Source organism: Chelon labrosus, assembly GCF_963514085.1.
Source record: "Chelon labrosus genome assembly, chromosome: 14".
NCBI lineage: Eukaryota > Metazoa > Chordata > Actinopteri > Mugiliformes > Mugilidae > Chelon > Chelon labrosus.
In genome coordinates, this window is record NC_140347.1 from 1,846,548 (window position 1) to 1,869,323 (window position 22,776).

Genomic DNA, 22,776 nt, shown 5'->3' on the forward strand with positions numbered 1-22,776 from the left:
TTCACTTTCATTGCTCCTCCCTCTCCATCTACATGACATCATGAACAGGATCAGGTTTCTGTCTCTTTCTCTTCACAATAAAAGCATCTCTTCCAGACTAATAAAGAACAAGAAGAGTTTTATTCATTTAAGTTTTATTCTCTTCATGAACAAAAATGATGGATGTAAAAAAAATATTTCAACTTAAATATTAAAAAATATATAAAAAAATTCAAGTTAAAAGCCTCAAAATATCAGGAAATACCAAAATAAAAGCCTCAGACGTGAAGCAATTCAATAACCAATAACTAGACTCAACACAGACTCCTCCCTCTCTTCAGCCAGAGCCGAGCCGCCATCTGATTGGTGGAAAAAGGCGTTTATTTACAAAAAGATGAATAAACACGAAAAAAAACACTCAAGTTCCTGTCGGGACTTTTTTTTTTTTTTTTTTTTTTTTTTTACAGTGAAACAAAGACGACGACCAGACGATCTATCATCAATAACTGAGAACCAACACAGCATCATGTGACTTTTAAAGGACCCCTTCAAAATAAAATGAAAAGCAGGCTTTTATTTTTGTGAGTCATATGTTACAGGAAGTGAAATGGATGTTTTGTCAGCTGATCCATCAATAAACTAAAAACTGATGAAGAAGAAGAATAAGAGCAGACAATCGATAAAGTTAAATCAGTTACTGAACAGATCAGAGAGTAGGAGGAGGTCGGGGTGGAGGACGGGTCACCTAAACCACAGTAACCAGAGTAACCATGGCGACAGGCGTTAGTGTTTATCTTAAGATGTTTCCCAGTGATCCAGTGATCCAGTGTTGAAACAGTTCAAATAAACTCAGTCAAGTTGATCAAAGCTGTCAGACCAGTTCAGACTCTGATGACTCAGATCAGATTACAGTCAAACTGCTGTTGGTTTCATCTCATAACCACTAACAGAGACACATGAAATCATTCTACAACCACTGTACTTTAACCCACATATGTATTCTACAGCATTTAAAGGATAGTAGAACTGAAACAGCCAATCAAGAAGATCAAGAAAGACTTCTACAGTTCAGTGATGAAACTGAATAGAATCATAGCGATCCAGTTAATGAGACATTATAGATTTCTCTGGTAGGATTTTCACCTGTTGAACTCACTTCAGGTCGACTTTCAGACACTTTCCACCTTCATGTGTTGAGAAGAAGCTGCTCACTTTCCCTCGTCAGTGCTGGATTTGATCTAAAAGCACAAAAACGTTCTGTACGTACTCATTCATGGAAAAGTTCAGATGAATCAAGAGTGAAATGACCATGAACTTGTACGTGCCTCACGCCAACGTCATGTCTGGCGTACGCTGGCTTCTACAGCTGTTGATCCTTTGGAGACACTTAGAGGTGATGCTGGGAAACTGTCATCAATGTGAAAACTATTAGTCCGACCGATCGGGACTGTGCCGGTCGACCCTGAGCAGAGCCATGCCAGCCGTGTGGGACGGAGTTATCCTCATGTCAGACAGGTATATCAAATACCCACAATGCATCTGAACAGGTCAACATTAAAGAGCCGGTTTTCTGAATGTAATCAGAGCTATGGACTGGACATACATTGATATAAAAGAACCATCACATGATGAAACATGTTCATTCATCAATGTACAGATCAGATGTGATGTGTAAATGTAATTAACCAACATTGTGGTGAGGTGGCCTCACACACACTCTCCCACTCACTCCTCTTGTGTTTATTGTTGATGCTGGAGGACAGCTGTCAAAGAGGACATTTTTGCCTCCACTCCAGTGAGTAGCGTCTCCAATTCACTTTCTGTGAAGTTCTTCTTTTTTCCCGTCTTACTCATTCTTATGTTTTCATTTTCTGATGGTGCAGAGAGGGGAATCTCAGGTGCAGGGTCAATTTAAATATTTTTGCTGACATCAAAACTTTGAGTACCAAGGGTTGTCTGTGAAGGTCTAGAGTTCTCATGTGCATGTGGTCATTTTGTTGCTGAAGATATTCTCATGGCCTACAAGTGAAGTCATTGCAATGAGATTTCTTTTTCATCTTCGATCTCTAACCTGTGAATCTGTAGACGAAGATCATACTCTGCCCTGTGAGTCCTTTCCTTTTCCTGGGCCTCTAGCTGAAGGCGAGCTAGACCAACCTTCAGCCTAGCATCCGTACTTGAGCCTTGGACTTGTGGGGAGAAGGGCTCAAAACGAGGCAAAGTTGCAGGTGGAGCCTCACATTCAGTCTCTTCTCCTTGAGGTGTAGCTGGTGTGGCCTCTTCCTCATCACCTTTTACAGCAGAAGCACCAGGTTCAACAAAAGGATCAAGTGGACCCCCTGCCCTAGGCAGCACAGGGCTTCCAGGCACTACCAGGACTCCTAGCACTACTAATCCTACTACCCTGGTTTTCACCTCTTTTTTCCTACCATACTTTTGGACAGGAATATTAAAGTGTGCCACAATACATAATAGGTCATCTTTCTCCATGGTTCTCTGGAATATAGCAGGGGCTGAGGGTACACCAAAAGGCAGTCTGTTATATATAAACATGATGAGTATTTACAGTTAAGTATTTCTTAGACTGATCATCCATTTGGATTTGATGATATGCATGACTCATATCAAGTTTTGTCAACTGTTGCCCCCCAGCCATCAGATCTTCCACTTTGGGTATGGGCTACTGCTCCAGGGTGGAGACTCTATTTACAGTTCATTTATAATCTCCACATAATCTGCAGTTACCATCTGGCTTTAGCAAAGGAACCACAGGAGCAGCCCAGTCAGAGTACTGATGTTCTCTCTTAACAATCTGTCTATTTCAGCATCAACTTTGGGCTTCATAGCATAAGGAACAGATCTGGATCTATAGAAACAGGGAGCAGCATTAGATGGAACATGAATAGTAAAACCTTTTAGCGTTCCCAGTTCATCTTTAAATACTCCCTCATGCTTTTGTAGCACCTTCTCCAGGCTCAGGGGCTGTGGGGGGTAGTTTGACATGTACTTTATTTCAGCCCAATCAAGTTTTAATGCTTTAACCACCATCTTCTCAATAAGTTTGGATCTGTGCCTTTAACTACAATGATGAGCAGTCTCTTCTCCTGCTGTTTGGAGTTCACTTTTACATAAGTTCTTCCTAGCACTTTGATCTTCTGCTTTGTATATGTTCTCTACTTCAGGTGAGTTATTTTCTAATGGAGGGGCATTCTTCACTTTCTCTTTGAATGTTTTCACATTAAGTATGGTCAGACCACATCCAGTATCCACTTCAAATGTCACTGGTGCACCATTTAGTGTCATGTATACCTGGTAGGGTGTCACCATCTCCTCTTCATTCTCACCAAGGACACTGGACATTGAGAATGTCTGCTCCTCCTCCTCAGTGCTCACCTCTGCCACTCTGGGAGAACAATAATGCACTTTTCCCTCCTGTGTGCTGCGTCTTCTTTCCTTGGGTCTATCATCACTTCTTTTTTTTTTGTCTTTGACTGTTTGACCGAGCTATATGGCCCACCATTCCACATGCAGGACATTTTACCTTCTTGAACCGACAGTCCTCTGGTGCATGTTTACCTTTACAGTGATAACACTCTGTATCCTTTCCTACTCTCCAACAGCTCTCTCTTCTCTGCCCCCTGCCTTCTCATCCACCAGCCCACACTGTGTTACAGGACATGGCTCCTGCTTTTGATTGTGAATCCTGCACATTGTTGTTAGCAGACTCCATAGCCTGGGCTAAAGACAATAATGTTCTCTGTATTCAGTCATCATTTATCCCACATACCAATCTGTCCCTTAACATCTGTGAAAGTGTTTCTCCATAATTACAATCTTGTGCTAGTCTCCTTAACTCAGCAACATACTCAGCCACAGATTCAGTGGGTCTTCTCATGCGTGAATCAAATTTAAATCTCTGGGATTAAAGTGGGTCTTAATAAAGTTACCAACTGTGCAGAAGTCTTTTCTGGAGGTTTTACAGGACTTAGGAGGTTTCTCATCAGACTGTAAGTTTGAGCAGCCACGACACTGAGTAATATGGACCTCTTTTTATCTTCATTATCAATATCATTTGCTGGAAAGAAGTGTTCCATTATTTCACAGTATTCCTCCCATGCTTGCACTTTTGAGTCAAATGGTGGCAGGGATCCAATTGTTGCCATCTCACCTGCTTGTCTTCTTTCCCCGTTCCACCAAATCGTTTGTCCACCTGGAGTCCAATCATCCAATTATCCCAGATAGAGCAGGGCACGAAAAGTTTCATTCTCGTCGCCAATATAACATTGTGACCACATTCAAAAAAGACTCACAAAAGTAGCTTTGTGGAAGTTTACTTGCACATGGTAGGCAGCACAGACAGAGAGAGATCACATGACATAGCTCTTCCTCTTCTAGCCTTCAGGACAGGTAACACACACTTGGAGCCTAGAGCTACCTCTATCTGAGCACACAAGTCTGAAGATACTACACAAACTAAAGTCTGGACCAAACAAATGCAGATCCTAGAGATATTAACAACTTTCAACGTACAAATACGTCAACTTAGAAGTTTATACGTGCCCTGTTGTTCTTTAATTGGACAAAATTAACCTTGTTACATATCAGTTCAAAACAGGATCCAAATGTTAGAAACACAGGCAATGAGGCAGGATGAGAAACAAAACCAAAGCAGGAGATAGTTTTTAATCTTCAACCTCAATAAGTCCAAACATAGTCTGGTCACTCTTCATGGACACACATCTGGGTACAGGAGATTGGAGGGAGGCCAGAGCGCTCACTCTGCTGCTGTTTCCTGGAACCACGCACCACAGAGACTTTTTAGGACACGCCCACAACTTCATTTAACACATAACACTTTCTGACAGGTTGGATTTAAACACTCAATAATATTTAACTATCACACGTTTAAGAGACATTTAAATAAAAAGATAATTCAGCCCCTAAATAAAATGAACAATGAAATAAAAACCACTGCCCCTAGGAGCCATCATAAACACAGCTGCCTTCTAACAGTATTTAAAGACTTTTTGATCTTTAACATACATGAAATATGACTTCAGTTGATTCTAACTAATCTTATTCAGACATTTAGGAATATAAACTAGATGTGGTTCTGGTCTGGTTCTATCAGGTCTGTTTTAAAACTCATTACTGTCAAAGCTCTTCATGGTCTCAGTTAAATCACTGAGGTTTTAGCTCCATACAGGTCAGAACCATAGACAGTAGAAAGATAGAACTCTAAAGTGAAGCCAAATCAAGTAGAGCTCCCCCTGGTGTCTGGCTGCAGTATAGGTCATAAGCTCCACCCCCTCCATGTTAGTGGGCGGGGCTTGGGCCAAACTAAAACACTAACATACACGTCAAATAGCATCAGATCCTCAGAGGTCTACAAGGCCCCACAGCTGAGGATGAATCTATTTAAGGAAAACAGATCAGCTGACTCTGATCTCCTTTAAATCTCAACTTCAAACATAAATTATTCTGAGAGCCTTTCCTGCTTTTACTTGACTACTAAGTGAGTTTTAATTAATAATCACAGGTGAGTTAGCTGCTTCCTGGCCGGCCTCCCCTTAGGAAAAAGTAGTATACTTGAAGTTTATTTTATTAAGTATACTTGAGTATAAGTATAAGTATAGTAAGTATACTACAGACCATGTACTTGTAGTGTACTAGAAAGTATACTTATTTAATACTTCTTCCGGCTAAATTGGAACGTTTTAAGTATATAAAAGTATACGTTAAGTTCACTTATAAAAGTATACTTTAAGTATACTTTTATAAACTAAAATGTAGACTAGAAGTACATACCTAGTACACTAGCAGTATATAGGCGAGTGTACTTGTAGTGTACTAGAAAGTATACTAATTTAATACTTCTTCCGGCTAAATTGGAACGTTTTAAGTATACTTTAAGTATACTTTTATAAACTAAAATGTGGACTAGAAGTATATACCTAGTACACTAGCAGTATATAAATGAGTGTACTTGTGGTATACTTAGAGTATACGTTTATAAACTAAAAAATGAACTAGAAGTATATAACTAGTACAGTAGTAGTATATTGAAGAGTGTATTTGTGGTATACATAAAGTATACTTTTATAAACTAAAATGTGGACTAGAAGTATATACCTAGTACACTAGTAGTATATAGATGAGTACTTGTGGTATACTTGAAAGAGTACTTTTGTAAACTTAAAAATGTTCCCATTTATTCCGTAGAAGTATTAAATTAGTATACTTTCTAGTACACTACAAGTACATGGTCTGTAGTATACTTCCTATACCTATACTTATACTCAAGCATACTTAATAAAATGAACTTCAAGCATACTACTTTTTACTAAGGGTAAGTATGAACTTAGAATTACTAAAACAGAATTTTTTGGCATTTTACTAGTTTACTTGTCGTTATACTACAAGTATACTTGTAGCATACTATTTATATACTTGAAATATACTTCTTAAAGTATTCTTAAAGTTTACCCATACTGTGTGTACACTAGACTGCAATGTATTTACAAAATCACAAGACAGAATGTTGAGAACAAGTTATATATTTATTAGGGCCGGGAATTTAACGCGTTAATTAAGATTAATTAATTACACAAAAATAACGCGTTCATTTTTTTTAACGCATTTTAATCACACTTATTTTTGCACCGCGGAACGTTTCTCACTGGATGAGTTTCGGCGGACCGATTATACTGGAGCACCAACTAGCGTTCATTACCAGTGTCCTCAACAAGCAGCGGGTGCTGCCGTGAGCCCCTCTCCCGTCCCAAAGCACTCACAGGCGGTCAGTCTCACAGTAGCCCCGCGTAGCAGCGGTCAGAGCAGAGAGGGAGAACCACGCCACCGCGTCCAGACTGCAAACGAATGACGCATGCGCAAAGCTGCCGCTGATCGCGCCCTGGTTTACAGAGCGGGATGTAAATGTTTCTTCACTGTCACACTAAAATAAATAATAAAATAATAATCCATTTAGATTGTTAATTTTGTCAAGTAAAAACCGTTTGTACAAAAAATTTTAAAAATATTCTAGTTATGGCAAAAAATGCTCATGTTCTTCTGTGCCTGTGACTTGTAGGCTAGAAACTAAACCAAACTTAAGAAAACTAAAAAAAAAAAAAACTTAAGTTACTGTGCCAGAGTGTCTCTTTAGAGTCATTTTGCCAATACCAAGCCCGGATAAAGGAGGCGCGTTAATAATACAGCGTCCATCACAATTACATCCAAAAGGTAAATTATGCAAATTAGCCGATGACGTCATTTAGCGACTTCAAGCGACTTTTAGGACAGCCAATAGCTACTTTCCTTTCCTGAGGAGTTGGCAACACTGTTCATTACTTCAGACAACAACAAACCACAGTGAACATGAAAGAAGAAGCTGATGAGACCGCTTTGGTTGGCCCCGTGGATGGGAAATTTAGTCATTATTCAATGGTATACTAAAAATCCATATGAAAAAAATTACTTCTCACTGTTCTCAGGTCAAATATTTATATGCGATTAAAATGCGATTAATTTCGATTAATTAATTACAAAGCCTCTAATTAATTAGATTAATTTTTTTAATCGAGTCCCGGCCCTAATATTTATAGAACATACCATACAGTGTATTTACAAATACCTGCTTAAATATGCGCATTTCAAAAACAAAGAGCTTCTATGAAATCAAGTCCTTCTTTGCTGTTCACATTTACATGTAAAAATGTGTAAACAAAATGTCTCCAACTTAGAACTGAAGTCCTTCCTTGTCAAAAGAAAAAGGTAAAAGAAAAGTGTTATTTATTATTTTTGGTTCCAAAGACGTGCACTTTGGAACCAAAAATAATAAATACCTTGACAGAAACGAAAACGTTACTTTTATAACTTCTCTTCAGCTACTTGCTTGGCATAGCTTATATTGTTGCATTTCTTCTTCTGATTGGTCTCACATCGTGCATGGTGGTGTCGGGGAACTTGGCCTGGACATGGACTGTGAGGGAAAAAACACAAAACATTACTTCAGTGTTATTTTTATTCACCATCCACAATTAACACACTTGTTAAAGAGGCATGAAGGATGGTTTATCAGGTACATTTCTGAACTTAAATGCGATCAGGAAAAAAAAAACTCTATAGAGGGAATGCACATAAATCACACCTAAATCAGCTAGACCAGGGATGGGCAACTTAAATGATGGAGGGGGCCACAATTTTTCATCAACACTACCAGAGGGCAACATTGGACCGCACACATAACCATATATGATAAAACTGCCATTTTAAATATGTTTGTGTATGTATGTATGTATGTATGTATTTAGTTTATAAAAGTATACTCTAAGTATACCACAAGTACACTCATTTATATACTGCTAGTGCACTAGGTATATACTTCTAGTCCACATTTTAGTTTATAAAAGTATACTTAAAGTATACTTTAAACGTTCCAATTTAGCCGGAAGAAGTATTAACTTAGTATACTTTCTAGTACACTACAAGTACATGGTCTGTAGTATACTTACTATACTTATACTTATACTCAAGTATACTTAATAAAATGAACTTCAAGTATACTACTTTCTGCAAACAAAAATAACCACTTAGTTATTTTTTTTAGTGCAAAGGGCTCATGAAAATAAAACATACAAATTACCATCCTCTTCAAGGATGGCAGAAACCTGCAGAACATCAAACATTAATTGCAAGAACTTATTTGTGATTTTTTACACTAAGAAAGAGTTGAACATTTTCCCTGTATACCCACTCTACCTCACCACTACCAGCAGTGGTCACTGGTAAAAAGTCGCTGTTGTTTGTGTACTTTTGATTTAAGGTCCGCTACAATAGCAGCCCTTGCAGCTTCAGTATACTTCTCGTATTTAACTTTGTGCAACGTGTTGTAGCGGCAACTTAAATTGAAATCTTTCATGGCAGATAACGTCTCTAAGCAGAAGCACATAGGTTTGCTTTTAAATTCTGTGAACAGATAATCTTCCCATTTCACCTGAAACACACACGATTTTCTCCGCTCTTAGCCACGGCTCAACGTCTCTTCTTCACTGGTAGAGAAGACCCGGTGGAAGCACGAGGCGGCGTCTGCATTAGAGGCGCCATCTAGTGGCCAACTGTGTCATTACAACTGATTCAGTGCCGCAGAGGACACATTTTTATAATTCTCAAAAATTAATCTAAAGGCCACTTCGAGTGAGGTCGCGGGCCGTGTGCGGTCCCCGGGCCGCCAGTTGTCCATCCCTGATCTAGACTGAATATGACAGAGTGGTAACTGATGGAAAACAATGGGCAGCATGCCGGCGGTGACGTCACGTGCAAACAACTGGGCTATGACAAAGTGACAGATTAAATCCAGAGCCGGCCCAAGGCATAAGCGAACTAAGCACCTGCTTAGGGCCCCGCGGCCAGTAGGGGGCCCCAAAGAGCAATCAACAAAAAAATATTTTTATTTTTTATTTTTTGCATGTATGAGTGATGCTTTCTGTATGATCAAAGATATATTATTGTAAAAATGAAATAAAACAAACAAAAAAAAAATTAGTGTTGCTGCTGATGTAGGCCTAGTGATTCTTACTGCCGTTCTATGTCAAAGCTCCGCTATACCGGTAATGTGTAGGCTACCTCCTGCTGTGCAATGCGCACTGAGTGTCCAAAGCGCAGGTAGTTGAGGGGCAAAAAATGTCACAAAAAAGGACATATCCTTCAGGAGCAGAGAAAAGAAAGAGGAAGAAGAGAAAAAACGCCAAGATAAAGGTATGTTTGCATGTCATGGAATGTTAATCAAAGAGATTTGTGTAGCAGTTAATGACATAGGCTAATAGCTAGCTAGTTTAAAACGAGAGAGATTTATCTTTCCTATTTTGTATTTGTGTCTGAGCTTTAACTTCGAGTTGATTCTCAGGGTTGGCCTTATATATTTCCCCCTTTTTTTCTTTTTGGCTTCAAAACAAAGTTATTGCTAATATTTGATGGTCATCTGTTTGCTAGCAAGCGCAGTGCTAGCAATATGTTTTTGGATCAGGCTGATAGGCAGATATGTTGCTCAAATTGTTTGCTGCAGAGCTTGGTTATTTATGTGAGCAAAATAAACATATTATTTTTTTGTTGTTGTTTTTTTACATCAACTCGTAATGTGAAACTTCCCCAGCATTGGTATTATTTATGTTATTACCTAGGCCACCCCCTTAAATGTGTAAAGACATGTCAGGCGTAATAAGTTTATACTGTAGTAGGTGTGTGAATGATCAACAATCAATATTATTGGCAGAAATAGTGGGCCCCAAAATCAAATTTTGCTTAGGGCCCCATTGAGGCTTGGGCCGGCTCTGATTAAATCAATGCTATCAAGGTAACTGGGAAGAAATAAAAGGCAACAATTTACCACCAAACATTAAAACCTTTGCTGGGAAAAAGGCTGGACCGTCTGACTTTTCTCTGCCTTTAATATTCCACTTCACCTCCATGTCGTTTTCTCCTTCTTTCCTTGTTGAGAACGGGACCGTTGTTTTTTCTTTGGAGAACAAGATCGTTACCTGCAGCGGTGGACGCCAGTTTGAAACTAGGCTCCCATTGGCTGCCAGGTAGGGAGGCGGGAACATGGACCGGAAGTGCAACGCGCGACCGTACAGTTTATGTGCGCGACACTGTGACAGCGAGAGCTGGAGAAGCTTCTGAATTAGCTCATTAGAGCTAACATGGAGAAACGTCGTAGACCTTATAAAAGACATTTGGAGGATTACACAGCAGAGATTCCAAGGACTACCAAGTACAGATGGAAAGTAAAAGTAAGTAACAGATAATGAATTAAGACTGTTATGATTTCATGATGTCTAAGATCAGAACACAGCAGCTAGCTTGCTGCTTACAGTGCAGCAGAGCTTTATGTTCTACAGAGTTGGTAGAATATTCCATTCCATTACTTTCCACAGGCTGCTGGTGATGTGAGGTTAGCTCCAAGTTACCATGTGTCTAGCTTTATATTAAATTACCGTTTCCAGTTGCATATGTTGAACTGGTTTGATATGTAAATCATCATCAGTTGAAAAGGTCAGACTAAAATGTAATGTTTTATTTTAGTTTATTTGGGGACTACTGTATATAAATTACTAATTTGTAATACATTTAGTTGAGCAACTTTGATTGAATTCATCAATTTGTAGCCTAGTTTGGAAATATATATATATTGTACAAATATTTACAATTTAAGGCGAAATGTTGAATGTGGTTTTATTTTCAAAGGTAATTGCTACCCATGCACTATGTACAGTCTCATTTGGAGGCATCTTCCCAAAACATGTTGGGATTATTTTATGTTAAAAACGCACTCAGTATACCCATGGGGAATTAAATGACTTGAGTAATAATTGACATTCATATTTGAACACCCCACCTTTCCAGGGCAGGACAGAACTACAGGACAACACACAAGATGACATGAGTCGACCTATTGTTTCCCACAGAGAAGTTAGAGATGATTCAACAGTAGGAGCTCCTCCACACCTAGGCTTTTGGATACTGCCTTTCAACAGGTAAATACACAATGACACAGTTTGTCCAAGTTATTACACACATCCAATCTTGAAATATGTCAGGACATCTTCTGTTGCCAGGATACATTCCCCCATGTGTCTGGGTAACTTTCTTATCCTGCTTGATTGAATCTTCCCTAAACTGTTCTGTCAGCTCCCCTGGTAGCTATAATCATTACCACATGTCATATGCCACGTCACTGATTTATATAATATTCATCAGAGGGCTTCCAGTGACACCCTCAGAAAGTGTCAGCAGTGCACACATGTAGTTTACTGTACATGTAGTTAGAGGTTTGCTGTAATAGTTGAGAGCATTCATACCATCTAACAGACAGTTTATCTTAATTGTGGTACATTTTGACCTATCCTCTAGTCTAAGTGTAGACGAATGACAACACTGTCAGCACAAAGCAAAAGCTACAGTAAACCACCTGCACAATTTCAGTTAATCGTTTTGTGAACTACATTTTTCATTCTCTTTCCTTGGTTCACATGTAGAATGATAATAAAGATAACCAAATCAACACAGAAGAACACTGGAGTAACACTTCAAACAGTGAAGAAGATGATGATGATGAAGTCAACACTGAGAACCCTACCACAAGCAAACTGGACGTGGACATTTCAGACTAAAGAAGAGATACAACAGTGCTGTATGCTTGAAAGATGATATGTTTAGTTTAATTAATGACTTGGTTATTTTTAAACACATGTGTTAACATCAAATTTCTGCTTTTTGTTCATGTGCCAAACTATGTTATGTTTTAGTTGAGGTACTTACTGAATCAGACAGGCCTGTATGTAAAGATTCACAGAACAAAGTACTTTATATATGAGAATAAAACAAAACAAAACTGTTAATGCTGTGTGGCCTGACATGATTAAAACTAAATGTGTTCTTGTTGAAACGGATGATGCTGTGTACTTAACACCATTGTCAAACTCTTATGAAAGGGACTAGAACTTGATCAATAAAGTCAAGTCAATGTTTCTGTTGTTGTGTATGTGTTTAAGGTACATAAAGATAATGTTAGTGAACACACACACCATTTACTGTAAACTTCTGAAGTCCAGCACTATATGATCTTGTACATGTAAGTTTCTAAAAGGGGTAATACCACAAATAAATTGTGTAGTGGAAAAACATTTTTATTCTGCTAAATTAAATATATGCACAAGTCAATGACTTGATCTTATTCTGTACTTGGACTAAGATATAGTAAGTATTAGTACTTTGTGGCAGAAAGTAGTAAAAAGTATACCAAAGTACAAGTATAAGCTTTAGTCTTAAAGTATAAGTGTAAGTCTTAGTATATATATACTTAGTCTTACACTTTTCTTTATACTTTTCAGTATAAGCCAAGTATACTTCAGTATACTATTCTTAAGTATATGAAATAAAGTATATAAAAAGTAAACTTCAAGTATACTACCTCAATTTTAGTATAAAATAAGTATACTTCTAGTACACTTGAATAAACTTCTTTTTGCTAAGGGTCAAGCTGGTGGGTCAGTCCCAAATCAGCGGGTTCTGGTTCTGGTTCTGGTCCTCCACTCTGCTCAGAGTCCCCTGGAACTACAAGACAATGACGTCAGGATGCTCATCCTTTAATTGTCTCATCACAGATATTTAAGTCAAAGCAGCCTCCAGCTGTTAAACTAGGTCCATACTGTTCCTCCACCACCATCCTCAGCACTGGCTCCACACAGGGCTGAGTTATACACTCATACCCACCCTACCTACACCATTAGATGGTTTCTAGATGACACCACCAGATGACTTTGAGGAAACTTAAGAATCTCCTCAGATGTTAATCTTTAATTATTAATAAATGATTATCTAGTAATATTGAAGAGCTTTGGGACTAAATAGAAGAGGTTGCCAACATTTGCTCTTATACAACATTAAACAAACCAGCTTTAATATTCAAAGTATTTATTGATAAGATGATACAGTGAAACACAATATATACGTAAACTTATCATAAAAATGACAAAGTTTGAGTCAGATGCACGGCAGAAAGAATTTTTCTTTCTTTGTTGGTCCTCTTGGTGTCTGAAAGACGTCCACATTCAGTATGTTGGTCAGAACAAAGGAATTAGTGGAGCAGCTGATGTTAGCCTCCTGTAAAAGTTAGCAGCTCTGTGCTAACTGGTGTCCTAGCCTCCTTTTACTGGTAAACTTAGCAGATACAAGCCTGAGGGTGATGGGGACAGAAATAGTGTCCCCCTCTGTGTCTACAACCATGTCTACAGTTTGTTTTCATGTTGCTTAGTAACTGTCAAACAGATGCAACACTTATTTACAACATCTAAATTACAAATGTGATGAATTAGAAGATATTAGAATCCACTGTCAGCAGACTCTGGAGTTGTTTTCGTGTCCTCAGATTGTGGAGGACGTCTGGTGTTGATTGGCCAAGAGGAGGAGAAGCTGGAGAGATGTTTCTCAGCACTACCATGGTTCTGTTGGACAATCCAACTGAACAGTTTGTTATCTGGTCCTTCCCTCATCTCTCAGTTTGATCTTCATGTGTCCAGGATTATCCAGATAGAAGTCATCATCAAAGTCAGTCCAGTTTTTCCAGGAGTTCAGTGGTTAGGAGATCATTTCACTACTTCTAAGACCAAACATATTCTGACATCAAATCACAATCAGTGATTCAACTGTAAACCAAAGAGAAACATCGTCCACCATCAACATTTAAGGGACATTCCACTGAATGGGTGCCATTTGCTTCTTCTAACTCTCCCAAATTAAACTTCATTTCTTATCTTTTTTCAACACTGATTCTGATAACACACATATTTAACTGTTCAAAATGTCAACTGGTCAATCTCAGGCTACTTTATTTCATTTCTTACAAGGTCTGGAAGCCAAAGATGACTGCATTGTTTTCAGTCCTGTTACCAAAACTCAAGTGACATTTAAAAAGCATGTTTAAAAGCACGTCAACTCATTTCTTTGTTTTTCCCTCAAAAAAGTGTTCATTTTAAAGAAATGCTTGGTTCCATGTTAAAATCATTGATATTTGTTCATAAAAATCACTGTGTATACACGCAAGTTGTATTTTTCTAAAAGATCCAAAGTCATTTTTACCTTTTCAAAGGGACCCAAACCTCAAGTTTATCAAATTTATTATCATGTCATTTATTAAACAACTGGATAAATCATGGAGCACAGATTCTTGGAAAAAAAGTTATTTATCTTTATTTTGTTTAGAAAAAACATTTAAATAACAGGAATGAGTGAGTGAGTGAGTGAGTGAGTGAGTGAGTGAGTGAGTGTTTTTTGTGTGAAAATCAACCATTTCTAAGAGGCCCTCTCTAATTTGGCCCAGACTCCATATAGTGACCTATGAAGACACATTACTCTTTTTCATACGCTGGACTTGCTTCTTGTACTTTTCTGTTTTTTGGGTTTGTTTTCCCAATAGACCCTGTAGTTCTTGAATTTGTTTCTAAAGCTTCCTCAGCTTTTTGTGGCTTCTTCTCTGCCCTTGTTTGCGTTGCCTAAAACACATGTGCATAACAAGAAATGACATATTGCACTTCTTCTAAGTAATAAGGCCTATAGTGAAAAAGCCAGGTGCAAGCAAGCCTGAAGATTTTCCACCAATTGCCATCACCTCCATGCTGTGTAAAACTATGGTGAAAGTTCTGGTGGGCCTCCTGACCTCCACAGTGGCTGGAGTTTTAGATCCACTCCAGTTTGCTTCCAAAAGCAATGGAGGTACAGATGATGCTGTCCTGACTCTGTTAGATTCAGTCTCAAAGCAGCTTCCACTTCCTAAAGGATATGCAAGGGTTTTGTTCTTGGATTTCAGTGCAGCTTTTAATTCTATGAAGGTGCATATCCTTCTAAAAAGGCTGCTGGATCTAAATGTTGATAAGGGCCTGATTCTTTGGATCAGAGACTTTCTCTCCTGCCGCCCTCAAAGGGTGTGTGTTAATGGTACTCTTTCGGGAGAGGCTATCATAAGCACAGGCTGCCCACAAGGTGGCGTTCTTTCACCTTTGCTTTGTTCCTTATTTCCAAATGAATTGACACTTCATGATTAAATATGCAGATGACATGGCCTTAGTGGGCTTGTTACTGAGAACAGACTCTTCTGGTGAGACCTCCTATCTTGCTCACATTAAGGCTTTTGAAGCATGGTGCTTAGATAGCCAGCTGGAAATCAGTGTTTCAAAAACAAAGGAGTTGGTTATCTGCACAAAACCAGATCAGACAGTAGTGAAGGTTTCACTTGATGGTCAACTTGTTGAAACTGTGGAAACTTTGAAATACCTTGGCACAGTCATGGACTGCCAGATAAACTTCTCAGAAAACACAGACTTTGTTTTGAAGAAATGTTCACAGCGGCTTCACCTTCTGAGAAGACTGAGCTGTCTTGGGGTCAGTCCAGTCATTCTGGAACTTGTGTATACTGCACACATAGAGAGTGTCCTAACATTTCATCTCTCTGCTTGGTTGGGACACTTAAGCTGGAAGTGCAAGAGCAAACTAAACAGGATTGTGGCAATGGCAAGAAAAATTGTGGGAAAAGCCCAAAAGTCTGTGAGCCACATCTCTACTGAGAGGACGGGGAGGAAAGCTAAGAGAATCCTGGCAGATAGCTCCCACCCTCTTTTTAATCAGTCTGGGAGGCGCTATAGAGCCCCTCTGGTCAAGGGGGTTTTAAAAAGTCTTTTATCCCTAATGCCATTGACATCTTTAAGTGACCAATCCACATGTAGTGACTCAAACTGTCTTACTGTATTTATTATTATGTCAATGTAATGCTGTGTGAATGGATTGATGTCAACTTTTGTATTTTAGTACTGTCTGTCTTCTGTGTTGGTGAGCCCAAGACAAATGTCCACCCCTGTGGACAATAAAGTTCTATTCTATTCAAATGTACTGTTCCATTAATGTCTATGGCCTGATAACTCCATTTGTGTTAAGTTCATACTGTAATGCAATCATGTCTATAATTAGCTACTTTAAAGTCAATTCTAAATGTGGTTGTTGTACAACACTTTGTTATTACATGGTAAGACATACAGACACATCTGTTGAGATTGACCTCCTCAGTCAAAGTTCAAATATCATCAAATCTACAGAAAAATAAATGATAGAGCTAACTTTTGGTCTTCCCATGGCCTTCAGAAGATACAACTGATGTCACTTCCTGTTGAGCATGTGATTTATGGAATGGTCCAAATTTGTCAGATGGGGTAATGTGTTTGGGTAACAGGACTGAGTGAAAACCCAGGGACACAACTAAAATGTGGATTTGAACTCAAATATTGTGGATTTCTTAGCAAACAAATCTATTTAAAGCATAGATATGTTATGGAGTCACACAGCAGTGCAACAAAATACTGTTTCTGAAGGATTTGAATCAGAATATTTCATGGTAAAGTAGAATGTTAGAGTGCAGGGACAGGTAACACATGCTACTTTTTCAGTCTTCTAGCTAGTTTTTATTAATCCTTACAATTATAGATCTGAAAGTGTAAATCAGATCAATGTGCAGGACACTTTTATGTAATAAGAAAATGGATTTTAAAGTCAATGTTTATGTGCATTCATACATATAGTGTTCTAGGGACGGAAATGGCAGCGATTCAGTGGAATAGCTCTTAAAGCTCAGAGTTGAAGCTGCTGTCACTTCAAAGACTCTCCTTCCTCCAGAGAACACAGAGACACTGAGGAAACAGATGACCAGACTGAAAATCCAGGACAGAGAGGTTGAGTGAATGTGGTGTTGAAGGTGTCGAGGTGGATCAGTTTGTCAGAGGAGACTCTGTAGAAGGACAGAGTTGCAGCAGGACAGTCCACATACACTGATACTCTGTTAGAGGCAGAGGAGGAGGATATGAATGTTGTTATGTTATTGTGACTGACATAGTAACCATGATGATCAGAGCAGATCAGACTCCAGGACTGATCATTCCCTCCAAACCTGCTGTCCTTCTTGCCTCCTTTCCTTCTGATTCCTCTGTAACTCACTGATATATTAACATCTCCACTCCACTCAACCTCCCAGTAACAGCGACCAGTCACAACATTTCTACACAGCAGCTGAGAACAGTCAAATCTGTCTGGATGATCAGGATACGGCTGCTTCTCTCTCACACGTGTCACCTTCCTGTTGTTGTCAGACAGTTTGAGTTTTCTGTTGACTGAGTTTGTGTCCACTTCAAGTTGACAGAAATCTGATGGAGAGAAAAAGACACAACACAGCTGCAGTTTATCATCTGACACATCTGATGGGTTTCTTCTTTCTTTCCTCACTGATCTGTTGTTCATTAATAGAAAGTTTAATGATGATACTTTTAGTCAGGATTCTCTTGTCAGTGATGTTGAATGAATAAATACCACAACTATCAGCTTTGGGTTGAAACACAAACTGACTGTTGTTTTTTTGTTGTTGATTCTACAAACACACAACAAGCCAACCCCAAGGCACATACTGAGGCTCATTTGACAGTCCTACATCTTTCCATTCATCTACTTCAATATTATTATTTTCCAGAAAAGAACTAAATGTCCTCCAGATCTTCAAACTTGTCTAGCTTGTCTTTAGCTGTGTAACTTCTCTTCTCCAGAGCAAAGTTAAAGCACATTCCCTTCATCAGATGGTGTGGCTCTGATTTCTGGAGGACCAACGCTTTGGACTGTAGGCTCCACCCAGCGAGGAGTGCTCCCACCACTTTTAGCATTTTTCTCCATGTGTGTGGATGTGAAAAGTCAGACCCATTTTTGCTCTAAAACCCGTTCCCTTGCCCTTCTTTCTCAATCCACCCAGGCCACAATTTTCACAGTACGTGCGTGGGAGCAACACTAAATGGTAGAGGACAGACGGCTGACGCTCACAATGTGCTGGTTTTCCTGATAGGACTTGTAGTTTTTGAGTTGTGTTCATTTGTTCAGAGGGCAAATCCTAGGGTAGAAAAGATAATGCTTTAGAACATCTAGAATATCATGTGCAGCGTGTAGTCATGGCAACGGGCCCTGACCAGCAGACACAGCACAGGTGAACACAGAAGGTGCTAGAAGATCACACAGACTGCCAAAACATTAGGACCCCTAGGAGCCATATTAAAGGCAGCATGTTTAATCTGCTCCAATGACCAGAACACACATAGAATAAAATAATCACCATGACAACAATGCGCTCTCACATTTGAATTCAACTGAAACACTTGAACATTTTCAATAGAATGAAACTAATTTAGCACAAGCTTCCACTTTTAAGAGCAAAGAGGATGATGACAGGATCAGAGGCAGAAACAGATCAGTTGAGGGACAAGTTAGAATATTTTCAGCCTCGTTAAACAAAAACTGCAGCAACTTTAAATGAGCGTGGAGCTAACACAACACCGTCATCATAGCACAGCGCTTATGGAAACAACATTAGAACGCCAGTAATTCAACTGGAATAAAGTTACACACCACCCACATTCATTAATACACAGGATTAGATGTTACAATCCCTTGTGCCAAGATCCCAGGCAAAACACATTTAGAGGCCCTGTCCAACTGAGAAACCCTAACAAACCTACGGTCATGTGATATGATGATGAACCTACAATCTACATGAACTAAGTCAATGCTGCTGGCTTGTATGGCCCACTCAGCAGCTAACCAGATGTAGCACTGGTGTCCACCAACACTACTATCTAGCTACTGGACCAGTTCTAGGCTCAAAGCAGTGGGGAACCAATAGAACAACAGACCACACCATTCAAGTGTCATTGGTATAATCAGAAAAACAACATTCTGGCTGAAACAAATCATTAAACTAGTCCCTCATGTCAGAAAACAACTGGTCAACTGGGTCATGATTGTGGTCGTAGCTGCCATTAATCAGGATGTTCCACATAAACCACAGAAACATCAAAGGTCAGAACAACGACTCAAACCAGGAACAGGGAACTTCCGTCAGCACTTGAATGCAGCACAACGTGCAGACGTTTGGAAACAAACAACATGGCGGCGGCGGCGGTGCGGGACTTTTTCAAAGTTTCTGAGGATGACTTTTCTCTGGCTGTTTGTAATAAATGTTTAAAACAGGGATGGGCAACTGGAGGCCCGGGGGCCGCACACGGCCCGCAACCTCACTCCAAGTGGCCCTTAGATTAATTTTTGAAAATGATAAAAATGTGTCCTCTGCAGCACTGAATCAGTTGTAATGACTCAGTTGGTCACTAATCAAATCACAGTTTATTTATGTGGCACTTTTTATACTTTAAAATCAATACAAAGAGTCTGACAGAGGCTAAAAACAGCAAAGACAAAACCCAACCCTCCCACCCCGTAAACACACAGAGACACAGAGACATACAAGGACTCAATCAACACAGCCAAATCACAACACTATGCAGGTCTCATCAACGCTGGTGATGGGAACACTCGGACTCTGTTCTCTCTACTTAACAACTCCCTACACCCTCCGGACAACTTCCCCCAACACTGCTACTCTGCTGAACAATGTAATTCACTCATGAACTTTTTCAATGGTAAAATTGAAATTATCCATCAGCAACTGGACTCACACATCTCTTACAGTGCACTCCCTCCTCCATGTATTGGAACTTATCAGAAAATCGAAACCATCCACCTGTCAACTCGACCCCCTTCCGACACCCCTGGTCAAAGCCTGTCTCCCCCACCTGTCTTCTCTGATCACCACCATCATCCACTCCTCCCTCACCTCTGGTTCTGTCCCACCATCTCTCAAATGTGCTGCAGTAACTCCGATTCTCAAGAAACCTGGTTCAGACCCCAGCAATTTCAATAACCTCCGGCCTATTTCCAATCTGCCATTCCTTTCTAAAATCCTGGAAAAAACAGTTGCATCCCAACTCCACTCTCATCTCTCCGACAATAACCTCTACGAACAGTTCCAATCCGGTTTTCGTCCCCATCACAGCACTGAAACAGCTCTACTCAAAATAACCAATGACCTCCTCCTGGCAGCAGACTCTGGACTCCTATCTATTCTCTTCCTCCTTGACCTTACCGCAGCTTTTGACACTATCTCCCACTCCATCCTTCTCCATAGACTGGCATCCATTGGACTATCTGGCACACCCCTGGACTGGTTTCACTCTCATCTCACTGGCCGAACTCAATTCATTCAACTAAAAACTTTTGCATCCCAGCCATCTCCCATCTCCTCTGGTGTACCACAAGGTTCTGTCCTCGGTCCAGTCCTCTTCATTATTTACCTCCTCCCCCTTGGTCACATATTCCATAAATACAATATGCACTTTCACTGCTATGAGGACGACACCCAGCTCTACCTTTCCTCTAACCCCACCTCCATCCTCCCTCCCACCTCCCTCTGTGACTGCCTCCAAGAAATCAAAACTTGGTTCTCCTCCAACTTTCTCAAACTGAACAGTGACAAAACTGAGGTTCTTCTCATTGGTTCTAAATCCACCCTCTCCAAAGCTAACAGTTTCACCATCACCATTGACAACTCCTCTGTCTCCCCCTCCCCTCAAGTCAAGAGTTTGGGTGTCGTCCTGGACGGCACTCTGTCTTTCCACTCTCACATTAATAACATTACCCGGTCTACAGCTTGTGCAAAATGCTGCTGCCCGGATTATCACCAGGACCCCTTCTTCTCATCACATCACCCCTATTCTCCAGCAGCTTCACTGGCTTCGCATCACCCACCGCATCACCTATAAAATTCTGCTCTTAACATTCAAAGCCTTCCACAACCTCGCCCCTCCTTATCTGACAGAACTTCTCCACGTCAACACACCCAGCCGGACTCTCAGATCATCTTCATCCATCAGCCTCACCATCCCTCCTGCCCGCATGACCACCATGGGGTCCAGAGCCTTCAGCTGTTCCGCCCCCCGCCTCTGGAATTCCCTTCCACCCATCATCCGCAACATCGACACTTTGGCAATTTTCAAATCTCATCTCAAAACCCACCTTTTTCTCCAATCATACCCTCCTTGACTGTCACTCTCTCCATATTTTTAATTTTTAAACCAAATCTTTTATCTCTTTATCGTATCTTTTAGTGTATTATAGTTTGTTAAATGCTTTTGATGTCTGTAATGTATTTTAAACCCTGTTTTACCTGTACGGTGACCTTGGGTGTTCTGAAAGGTGCCTAGAAATAAAATGTATTATTATTATTATTATACACACACACACACACACACAGGCTCACACTCACTGTACACACTAGAGAGAGCCATGGCCGGGCACCGAGACCTGGAGCAAGGAGAAAGCCTCCTTTGGGGGCCGACCACACTGAGAGGGCCTCCAGCCCACGACTACAGGGAGCGTCGCCATGGAGACAGCCCCGACCCGGGCAGACAGGAGGCCCCACACCAAGGTGCAGCGCCCTCCTGCCACCAGGGCCAGAGCCGCCCACAGGACAGCACCCACGTCAGTAGACCAGCAGCAGCCTGATTAAAAGGTGGGTCTTCAGCTTCTTTTTAAAAACATCAACAGTTTCTGCGGCCCTGAGGTTCTCCAGCAGGCTGTTCCACAAGCCGCATCCCCGTGTGTTTTGGATCTAACTTTAGGTTTGATTAAAAGGCCAGTGCTGGGAGACCTCAGGGTCCACGAGGGTTGATATGGTAAAAGTAAGTCAGATAAATAAGAAGGCCCAAGACTGTTAACACACTTAAAAACCAGTAAAAGAACCTTGAAATCAATCCTGAAGCACACATTATTCCTGTTAATATCATATTTTAATGTTGGTTCCACAAACAAAGAAATATCACTACCAACCAACATGAAGACATCAGATACCTGGCCTAGTCAACAGCAGTATGCAGCATGTCATTGGGGTTTTCAAGTGGGCACCTCCCTTCACCCATGTTTGGTTAAGTTAGGCCCACGACACCTCAAGAAGGCTTAACAGTGACTTCCAGCGTCCTGGAGTCACCCCCCTCCACGCTGCCACTGCACAACCCCGTTTATCTCACCATTCAGTGACTATCAACAACTAATATTTCAATCATTAGCCTAGTCCTTTTATGAACCACGACCCAAACAAACAAATCTACCAACATAAATAACAAAGAGCATAGGCTCAGGAACAGATAGAAGAAGAGGATCCATCTGAGGATGTTAAAGAACAGAGCAGGTGGCTCAGCTTGGTGTACACCAGTGACGTGTGATGAGGTTCATGACAGATTTACAATCATGAACCCAGTGGAATAGCTTCAATTCTCCAGAAGCCGTGGATGACAAAGGAGGTCAGAGGGCTGTTGAAGGAGAGGAACAGCACCTTCA

At 40.2% G+C, this 22,776-nt stretch overlaps 1 protein-coding gene across 1 annotated transcript in view; it reads right to left on the bottom strand.

Moving 5' to 3' along the window:
- The window catches only part of LOC311499747 (protein NLRC3-like), a gene marked incomplete at its 5' end in the record, with an annotated part of 52,388 nt that overhangs the window by 21,571 nt on the left and 8,041 nt on the right, over positions 1-22,776 (bottom strand). The window lies entirely within an intron of this gene.